The sequence below is a fragment of the Perognathus longimembris genome, chromosome 28, assembly GCF_023159225.1.
Source record: "Perognathus longimembris pacificus isolate PPM17 chromosome 28, ASM2315922v1, whole genome shotgun sequence".
Classification (NCBI taxonomy): domain Eukaryota; kingdom Metazoa; phylum Chordata; class Mammalia; order Rodentia; family Heteromyidae; genus Perognathus; species Perognathus longimembris.
The window spans coordinates 89,409,463-89,416,923 of NC_063188.1; positions in this window are offsets into that span (position 1 = coordinate 89,409,463).

A 7,461-nucleotide genomic window follows, 5' to 3' on the forward strand; every position below is an offset into this window, starting at 1 on the left:
TTCCTCTAGTGAAATAAATGCATTTAGTACATCAAAATGGCATGTTCTTCTATAATTTGTCTGCTTTGCATGAATTACTATATGGTGTTAATTACTGATTGTGGATACAGCTGACTTCTAACCCTCAGGACCCAGGATATTTTCATCATGCATTAAATTATTTCAGATTATATTTGTCAATCATTTTTTCTAAATTGAATTTTCCTGTTCATTTATATTTACTTAAATTTTTTTACTTCCCTTATGTATTCAAACTTATGATTTTTATGGTATTACTGGGTCTTTACCTCTGTCTTGGTGGTGGTCTTGTAGATTTTTCACTCAAGCCTGGTGGTCTCTCACTTGAGAAATAGCTCCACTTGTGGCTTTTAAAAAAATCTCCTAATTGGAGATACAAGTCTAATGGAATTGTACGCCTTGCCTGGCTTCAAACAATGAACCTTTGAATTCAGCCGCCAGCATAGCTAAGATTACAAGCGTGAAAAGCCAGCTTCCAGCATAATTTTTAAAGATAATTTCTGAGAAATCTCAAAATAGTTGTTAATATATTTTAATTTTACAAAGATTTTATTTTGGTATTTCTATATGTGCATAGGGTGCACTTGGTTTATCTGCCATTTCATTCCTATAGACATAATGATGGCAAATGGATGATTATTCATGCATGAAATTTATATTAATATTTTAATATCACCATGGGAAGCAAGGAATGAGTCTAATCAACACACATGATTAAACTCAAGAATCTCATCTGTCCTTTTATTTTCTTGGGAGAATCTCTATACTTTTGCTTGGGGTAATTTTGGTCATAGGCCAAAGAGCACATTCCATGGGGCAGTTAACAGGATACTAGAAAGCAGTAAGACAAGTACACACAGCCACTCATCTTTTCTTTTGACAGGCTCACAGTTCAATGTCAAACACTCAGAATTCTGTGTCTTACTCAGGCACAAGTTAAGGCAATCACACAACTGGCCGTTTCCACTGGCATCAGGTATTCCCCATGCACAGCATCAACTCATAGTTCCTGCACTCAGTTATAGTTCCCATGGACCTCTAGGGTTCCCACATCTCCTCCATGTCTTATGTTTCAAAGCAGACATCTCTTGTTGTGAAGATAGAAGCATGATCATCTTCATTCTAGTCTGTTCTGTTTGGGAGATAGCTTTATGCATTACTCAAAAACATTAAATCATAAAAGGAAAATTATTCCCATAGCAAATGATCCCCATGTGTGAGGGTTAAATCCAGAGAACCATGTTTGAGGATTAAGCCAATTGAGACTATCTTCTAATTCTTCAACATTGATTAATTAGAAAGGCCTTATAGCTCAGGTAGGTGAGATAATCATGGGGAATGTAAGTTTTCCACTTCTTGTTGGGAGGAAACAGAGAAAGCACCAAGAAGAGGTGTTTTTGTGTATTCACAATCATGTTGGAGAAAATTATAATATAGAGGAGTGAAATCATTTTTGAGAAGTATAGACTGAGAAAAAGTATTTTACACAGGAATTATTTTCTAAACTAAAAAACTTTCTGACGTCATGAGTAAGAAATAAAGAAGAAAATTGGAAAATAACATAAGAATTTAACATGTTTTATCATATACAACAAATGGATTTCAAATGAGCAGATACAAATATGCTAAACATCATTATGTAAGGAATATAATGTACTTTAAACCACTGCAACTGTCATTATATACTTATGAACTTGGGTGCAGAATAATAAGAAACACCTTGTTTTTGTGAATATGTGGAGCAGTTGGATATCTATCTCATTATGCTGATTTGGGGAATGAAAAATTCCTGAGCCCTCTAAAAATCTATTCAAATTTCTAATATAGTGAATATGCAATATGGTTTCTTATCTCCCTATTGTATATTTTTAGAGAAATAGAAGTTTCATCCTTGCCTGTTCTTCTCTCCACTCCCATCTAACCTCCTCTCCTCCCTTCCCCTACCCTCTCTATTCTTCCACTCTCCTTTTTCTTCTCTTCCCATGGACTGCTTCCCCTCCCCTCCATTCTCCCCTTCTTGCTGCTCCTCCCCGTCACTCTCATCCCTGAATTCCACTCAGTGCTCCTCCCCTCCTTTCCTCTTCTCTCCCCTTTCCTCTTTATTCTTCTCCTCTCCCTTAAGTCCTGCCCTGCACCTCTGTGCTCAACTTCTTTCTCCTCCTCTCCTCTGCTCCTTTGCTCTGTCTGTTTCCTCCCTTTTTCTCTCCTCCCCCTCTCTTCTCTTTCTCCTGTTCTCTCTCTCTCTCTCTCTCTCTCTCTCTCTCTCTCACACACACACATAAAAAACTTAATACTGATTTTAACATTTCTTTATTTGTATGTGCTGAAACCTGAAACAAAACTAAATTTTCTTCTGTGAATGACTGGAAAAAGGCAGTAGTAGATAGAATGACATACTTCATCATCACTGAAATGGACATACAGCAGTCCATGCAAGAATTCTAGCTAACCTCCAGCTCATTAAGCCAAATTAAAAAAAAAAACATTAAAAGTAACCTGTCTTACTAATATTCCATTTATACAAAAAAACTGAAAGGAGAAGGTTATGTATGAATAAATATTTGTATGTTCTCCATTATATCCTAATTTTAATGTATATACAACTTTGCTTTGTTCTTTTAGGATATAGGTATGTTCTGGTCATTTGGATTTACTTATGAATTACTTATGCACTTAAATGTGTAATAAAGAGGGAGAAGTAAGGACTAGATTTGTTTCCATATTTTGACCAAGTAGTGTTAGACACGTGGATTGGCAGAAACTGAGTGGGATGGGTGACAGTTTTACATTGGAAACACACATCTCCATGTCTTCCGTTGAATTGATAACAGGAATGAATACTAGAAATGTAGGTATCAAATATTTCTCCATGGAATAGTATATAAGTGTGCGTAGTAATATAGTCTTCCCCATAATCTTTTTGGACAATATCCTGGAAGCAACTTTTAAAATTGTAAGTTTGATGGAAATTTTTCTTTTCACAGATATACATGCACCACATAGGAAAATATCTACTACCTTGTAAATGAGTGCTCATGTTTCAATATTTGCAGTTATAACTAGACATTAGAAAAACATCAGGATTTTCTCATGGGGCAAGTAGTGAGACAACAGGTAGAACAGGGAGATTACATGATTTTAGTATTTCCTAAGCAAAGATTGGTCTCCATGTAAAGTGTTTTCCATCCTGGAAGGATTCCATGGATTTTAGTAAAGCAACAAATACTTTTTGTTGCACAGTAATTTCCATGTCCTTTGGCCTTTTCTATCACTGATGGAGTGTTAATTTATAATCAACAGGGCAGTCACTGGTGGCTCAAGCCTATAATCCTAACTACTCACAAGGCTTAGATATGTGGTTTGTAGTTTGACAGCAGCACAGGCAAGAAATTCTATGAGACTCCTATCCCCAGTTAATCACCTAAAGTTAGAAGTGGAGGTATGGTTCAAGTATGGAGTGTCATCCTTGATTGAAAAAGCTAAAGGACAGAGATAAAGCCCTCAATTCAAGCCTGAGTACTGGCACACACACACACACCCATCCCCATCCCCAGAAAAGTTTTTTTTTTTTTTTTTTGCCAGTCCTGGGCCTTGGACTCAGGGCCTGAGCACCATCCCTGGCTTCTTCCCGCTCAAGGCAAGCACTCTGCCACCTCAGCCACAGCGCCCCTCCTGGCCATTTTCCATATATGTGGTGCTGGGGAATCGAACCAAGAGCTTCATGTGTAGGAGGCAAGCACACTTGCCACTAGGCCATATTCCCAGGCCCCCAGAAAAGTTTTATTTACTCATAATTCTTATAATTTCACCCCCCCCAATTTTTGCTTTTCTATAATTACAAAATTATAGGGAAAATAAGATATTTAATTTTTGAAACAAGTATGAACCCCAGTTGCCTAAAGACCTAAGCAGTGCATTCTACTCCTATAGATTCTATGTGTATATTTCAGGAAACTCTCATACTTACTTTGGGGAAACTCCTTGAAGTTGACATGTATAAAATAGTCTGTGCACTGTGTTCAATCATATAGTTATAATAATCCATATGCCATAAGTCACAAATCAAGGATCATTTTCAAAACTTAAAATAATGAAAATCCCACTACAGATTACCACAGTGATCTCAAAACCACATCTGCTACTTGAGATTCTATGAAATTTACAAATGTTATAGAAAACAAGATTATATTCACCAGTACCCTGGAGAACCATTTTCTGGAAGTGGTAGATATGACCAGCAGAGAAGTGAGGCCTAAGTTTCCCTGTCAAATTTACCTCCCATCTGGAGCTTATGTTGCTACCAGAGGAGTAAAGGCAGAAGGAATGGATAGCTGGATAGCCTGTATAGTTTTACTGTCATTGCTATTCCAATGGACTTTGATTGTTTTAGATCAGGAGCAGGGCAGGTGATTCTGCACTACTTGTTGCTATGAGAACAAGGTACAGCCTTCAGAGGAGAATGCACAGAAATTCAGCAGGCGAGGTTCCTGTTCAGAAAAGCAACCTTATTGAAAAACCCTAGGAAAGGATGTCAAAATGTCACAAGAATTCCACATTGCATAAGTTTTCCACACCCTAAACAGAGTCAATTTTCAAGGAATCTTGTATCAATGAGAAGAAGAACTCTAGGCAACTATAGCTCAGTAATGCCCCCGTAATTTGCGCTATTACCTTATTTTAAACTTACTTTCTAAAAGGTGTTTTACTGTCACTGGTGACATATTTCTTTTTATTTTCTGACAGGCATTAGGAGCAATGAGAAGAGACTGTGAGTGAGAAGAATGGACTTGAGTTATAGATGAATTCATGATTTATGTACCAGATGTCTGGCATGTGTTTTAATCAATCCTAACTTCTAGGATTATTCCAGCATGTTTACTGAATATAATTTAAGTGAAAATGCCTGTGACATTTATTTTATAACTATTTAATAAATACTACTTTTTGCACTGATTACCATATTCATTAACTTTCACCCGTATTTATGTTGTCTAAATCCAAAGTTTCACAGAAAACAAAATGTTTTTAGTTTTGGAATTTCCAAAGATAGTCTTTCAGTAAGTAAAATTATAGAAGAGATTTCAATGAGGGCTCATTAATTTGGAGTAAAAGTTGTCTTCTTCAGCAGATGTGATTTACACAATGAAAATTTTAACTTTTGTCATGCACTGCTGCTTTTAAATAAAAAACTTACTTTTCCCACTCATAGTGTAGACATCACATATTTTCTCTTGTTCTGTATTTGCAAATTTATCTTAAAATTATCCTCTTGAAATTTTCTGTGAAATTTAGTGTGAACTAGTTTTTCTAGAAAATGACAGTTTCACCACTTTAGTCCCAAATCTCAAGATAATGTCATGCTTTTAGTTTGAAAACTTGGGAGATATATATACATATAAAAATATTTAGTTTACCTCAAGATATGGTGATACAAACTTCTGCTTTTAGAATGTGGGAAGTTAAGGCAAGTTGTTTATGAATTTGAGCCTAGCTAGGGGAACAAAGTGAATTCAAGGCCAGCCTGGGCTACAAAGGAATAGTGTTTCAAACAAAGAAACAAATGAAATCAAACAAAATTCAGGCACCAAACAAAGCATCATTCACTGTTGAATTGCACAGGAGTCAAAAGGGAGAACATGATGCATTGCTACAAGCAACAAGGTATCAGCAAGTAATAGCTATCAGCAATTTCCCAGCTCAAGGATCCTGGGTTTAAGGCTTGGGATAAACATTTTGGGCCTTCAAGTCCTCAGTTATGTCTGACCCAGAAAGTAAGTTAATGTAAAAATAAGTTCCAGTGAAGAAATTGAAATTTCCAGAAGCCCCTAAAGGCCATGGTTCCTAAGTACTTATGTGTTACTTCTGATGGCTCAATGCTATAAACCTAGTTACCTCAAAGTGGATAATGGATGTCATTGTGTGAGGCCAGCCCTGGAATTAAATTGTTCATGAAACTCCTTTTCAATGGTTGGATCCTGTGGTACGTGTCTGTTTACCAGCAATTGGGGGATTTCAATGGGTACATGCAGTGGAATGTGTTTCCCATATACAGTGCAGTTTGGGGAAGCTTAAAGAGAAAGAATGCAGCTCAGGCTGGCCTGGGTATATAGTGGTATACATGCTTGAAAACAACCAATAGTAAAAGGAGCTAGTAGACTGGCTCAAGTCCTGGGTTCAATACTAAGCACTACATTTTCAAAAATGTATGAGAGAGGATTGAAAAAATTGAAAGGGGTGACAGTGATCCAGATATACTATATTCATAATTTCTTTGATGAAAGCCAACACCTTCGTTCAACTACTTAAAGACAACAAAGTACTTAAAAATATTAACATGAGAAACTACTAAGAACCTGTCACATTCTCCTTGTGCTACATTCCTTTTTGATTCTGTGCCTATAATGAGGTTTTACTTGCTAGATAGGTGGTTTGTTGCTAACCTTTGACTCCAGCCATTTTTCTTCAGTTATTTCTGAGACAGATCTCTACTTTTGCCTGGGATGTTCCCCAACTGTGAGCTTCTGCTAATATTCTCTCCACAACAGATGTGAATATCGATGTAAGCCACTGTGGGCAACTATAGATTGCAAAAGGGCTCTTGTGAATGTTTTGCATAGGCTGATCTGAAAATGAGTTCCCACACAAATCAGCTTGTGAAATAGCATTATAGAATAAGACCTACTGCATCCCCTAAACACTTTTGAACTGACCTATAAGTATCAGAAGGTTGTATAATTATAACACTTTGCTCCTATATTACAGTTCTTATCTCTTGTTAATCCTACATTCATTGGCACCGACACAGTATTCTAAACAGCAAACGCAAAAATATTAATATAAAAAAGAAGTAATGAGAATGTGATCTAATTTATAAAGATTTATTTTCCATACACAAGAAAATGAACTATGAAATACATTTTATAATTCACTTTGCGGAATACATAAAAATGAATAACAAAGATAAAAACTGAATCCAATAGATAATTTTCTATTTCTTTCTATTGGTATCAAATATCTGAAAAGATGAAATTAAACAAATGGGTACAGAAATTTATTTTACTCCAGTTCAAACAATAAAATGAATCGTGTACAATTTGTTTCACAAAAGAATTTGCAATGCAGTACTGCACTAGGTAAGAGTATTAAATGTCAGACTATACTTGATAGTTAGAGACTTAGATGTTAATTACATCTATTAAAATTTATAACATTTCAAATTACAAATGTGAAAGGGATATCATCATACATGTCAAAGTTGCATAAAACATCAGAAATGAAAGTATGGTATGTTCTGCTATGGTCTACATTCTATGAACACGAACATCTCTAATGGAGCAACACTTGAAGAAACTAGCTCATTTTAACTTAGGTATATGGAAATTGGGTGGCCATGGCCCTGGAACTTTCAGTGGCCATAGAAGTGGAGGCAGCACTGACTGACAT